Below are 4,000 nucleotides of genomic sequence, written 5' to 3'. Positions count from 1 at the left end.
TCTGAAACGTCGCCCCTGCGTTCTTTAAACCAAAGGGTAATTTTCGATAAGTGAATGTGCCCCATGGACAAATAAATGCAGTCTTTGACTGGTCCTGTGGGCGGATATTTATTTGATTATACCCGGAAAATCCATCCATAAATGAAAAGATTTCACATCCGGCGCATTCATCAATTATCTGGTCGATGAAGGGTGTAGGGTAGTTGTCCTTTGGACAAGCTTGGTTTACATCCCTATAATCGACACACACTCTAATTGTCCCTTGTTTCTTCATAACAGGGACAATATTCGATACCCAATCGGTTAGAGGAACCGGGTAGATGAATCCAGCAAGGAGAAGTTTTTCAACTTCTGCCTTAATGGCAGCGGCTTTCTTGGGGTGCACCTGCCGAAGCCGTTGTCTTACTGGTTTGACATCAGGATACATTTTAATTTCATGTTCAACGATACTCGAGTCAATGCCTGGCATTTCATCATATGACCAAGCAAAGACATCTCTGAATTCGCGAAAAAGAGCGTTATATATTTCCAGTTCTGAAGGGGAACAACCTTTGCCGACATAAATATTCTCTACAACATTTGTTTTGGTCGAGATATTTATGGCTATAGTTTCTTCAATATTGGATAGGTTTCGCTCGGAATCCACCGTGTTTACAGTATTTGTTAGGAATTCAAAAACTGAAGGGTGATAAAGGTCACTTTGAGTATCTTCTTCATATTCCGGAAGAAGGGAATGATGGTGGTGATCATTCCATGGTGCCCCCTCAATCATCATTGATTGTAAGATTCCTTCGTCAGTCCCATGTACTTTCGACCAAGGATCTGATGGGGTTCCATATTCTCTAGACCTATCTACCCAAACGCTTGACGAGCGTTGATTTGGGTTCGCCTCCCATGCTTGAAACATTGATTGCTACAATATTTCTAAAGGGCTTGGGGGTAGAACGATTGCACGATCCATGTCGACCTTCGTGGAAGATATCATGTTGCAGGTTGCTACAAACGGTACATTTCCTATATAAATAGGAGGTGGTAGCGCGAAAGTTCCCATCAATGTGGGGTCTTTCAATAATCCTACTCCGATATCTTGAAGCGAATGGTTGCTTTCATGGATCATGGGAATGCTTCCTGTAACTTGTGAACCATTAGGGAGGAAGTTCTGTTGGTCGACGACCGTAATCCCTCCTTCAAACGGGAATGCGATCTTCCTAAAATAAGTCGACATGACAGCTGCCATGGCATAAATCCATGGTCTACCTAGTAGGATGTTATAGTCAAGATTTCCATCAATGACCTCAACATCAATTTCTACTGTTTTTCCTCCTAGTTCAACCTTTAAGTTATTAAGGATACCGTACGGGGTATAAGTCCTTCCGTCGAAAGCTTTTAATGTCATCGAAGATCGCGACAAGGTTGGAGATCCTAAAGTTTTCCAGCAGCTCATCGACATAATACATGTTGATGCTCCCTCATCAATAATTGTTTTGTGAACAGTTTTGTTAAGGGCTTTCACTTGAATAAGGAAAGCTAGTTGAGCTGGTAACTGAGGATCATATCCTTTGTGATCAAAGGATATAAGATTAGAATCCTTAGGATCAACCCCACCAATTGCTGATAACAACGCCTGCCTTTGGGTTGGACAATTTTGTAGTACCTCGAGAGTCGACATAGCGGATGGTGATTGGGCCAAATCTTCCACTATGTTATAATGCTGCGCCGCTCTGGCGCGAGGATTAAATGTCGACTTGTGTACTACACCCTTTGGCGGTTTGATTGTTAATTCAGGAATTATGGGTGGGACAACTTCGGTCGAAGTTGTTGTCGAACTACTTGGTTGATCTTTACCTTTGTCGTTCGACAGTTGCGGATTCCCGTAATCTCTGTTCCTTGTCGAAATCAAAGCATCATTCTGCTGTTTTGAGACCGACAACATAAGCACTTGCGACGGGGAAGCATTTCCACTATCAACCAGATTTTGACCTGGGTTGGGAAATGGATCAGTTAACACAGCTGAGGTTTGGGAACTTTTAAAGAACCTCTTTAATTCAGCTTTGAATGGGCAATTATTTGTGTTATGGTCCTTATCATCACATATTAGACATGGATAATTTTGTTTCCCTTTCCCAGGAGGGTTTGAAGAATTTTTTCCAGGGGATGACTCACCCTGTTTCTTCTTCTTCCCTTTGTTTTGCTTCTTCTTGCTTCCTGGTTGATTGGTTTCTTTGCCTTTATCTACTGATACGGCATTTACTTCCGAAGCAAGAATTTCTTCTTTTGCATTTTGATCCAAATTCTTACGGGCTTTCTTTGACGAAGCCTTTATCGATTTCGCGTTTGCCGTGCCAATCACACCGTCACCGGCATGAGAGTCACTATTTGATTTAGGAGGGGGAGGAATTGAAAATTCTGGTCTAGGGGCGTCGGGTATTTTGTCGTAGAGCGTGCCGGACTGAGTATAAACTAAGTCCAAATACTGTGCACGAGCAATAACTTGCTCCTCTGTTATGACTCCGCCCTTGGCCACATCTTCCGTTATAGCAGGAAGTAACGATTTTATAAACCATTCAGCTAATAGCTGATCGGGAACATACGTTTTCACCATCCTGCGACGACGACGCCACTCATGTATATGATCAGATATATGGGTGGCAGTTGTCTGTTTGAAGTTGGTTAATATTTCTGTTCCCGTTTCATACCTTATCGGTAATTGAAAATGGGTTAAGAAAGTCGTGGCTAGGGAACTAAAATTGTCGAAAGAGGCTCTTGGCAATTCAATATACCATTTAGCCGCTGGACTGGTCAATGTCCTCTGAAAAAGGCGAAGCCTTATCGAATCGTCGTTTAGGGTGTTCGACGAACACCACAGATTAAAATTCATCACGTGATTCGATGGGTCTTCACCTGGATTTCCATTGAATTTAGGAATGTCAGATGGAAGTTTATGAGGAATCACTGGCCACCAAGGGGCATAAGCAATCGGATCGTTTGTTAACCGGTGTAAATCGGGTAACTCTAGAGTTGCCACGAATGGTAACTGTTGATTCAGGTTAGGCGAAGCATAACCAGGGTACGATGGAATCGCTTGAGCAGTGGGCCTTTGCATACCAGCATAATGTAATTGATGTTGGTATGACTGATACGGTTGGTGGACTTGACCACTGTAAAGTGGTTGGTTTTGACCGTTTTGGATATACGGTTGTCCACTGTTTGCAAAGATCTGCTGCTCAGAACCTTGGTATACTTGCTGGAATTGTGGTTGTTGGTATTGCACTAACCATGGTTGTGAAGCCATGTTCTGTTGTGCTATGCTAACCGTTGGACCGAGGTGTGGGGTAATTGTACCCGTTTGGACCTGTGTCGCCCCACCAGTTGGCGATTGTGGTTGTGACCCATGTTCAAGAGGCTGTTGCATTACAACCTGAGAAATCTGAGGTTGACATGTAACAGGTATCGCTTGAACTTGTGACACAGTTACAATAGCCGGTGTGGTTGGGATGTTCGTCATAGGTACACACTGTTGCATAGAATATACAACCCTTGGTTGTTGAGGTAGCATAGGTACCCAACTACTTGATGCAATTCCAGTATAACCTGAATACTGTTGAGAACTGCCATATGGATATCCTCCCGGAGGAGGTAATGAAAGGGCATACTTCCCCCCATACGGTAGTAATCCGGAACTCAGAGGGATTGTTAGTCCTTGAGGACTGGATGACCCAAATTAACCTACATAAGGATCAATCTATCGAGTTTCAACGTAAGAGTTGCCGGATATTACTCCGGATGAACAAACTGGAACAGACCATACTGTCGAAATAGTCCCTTGGTGGACTCCTTCTAGCGGTTGTGAGCTAGTTGGGACAGCTGGTATGCCGGCAAACATTGTCGGAGTGACGGCAGGGGCTTCTGCTGTCGCTGTGTCATTTGACACAGTCCTAGATGATGACGGTTGTTCAGACATTTTAAGTCTATCCAATAGATTGCCTAGCGATTCTACAGG

This window comes from Pinus tabuliformis, chromosome 7 (genome assembly GCF_031772625.1).
Source record: "Pinus tabuliformis cultivar Carrire ecotype Pingquan chromosome 7, CPIR1, whole genome shotgun sequence".
Lineage (NCBI taxonomy): Eukaryota > Viridiplantae > Streptophyta > Pinopsida > Pinales > Pinaceae > Pinus > Pinus tabuliformis.
The sequence above is the reverse complement of the archived record's forward strand: the minus strand, read 5'-3'. Positions refer to the sequence as shown.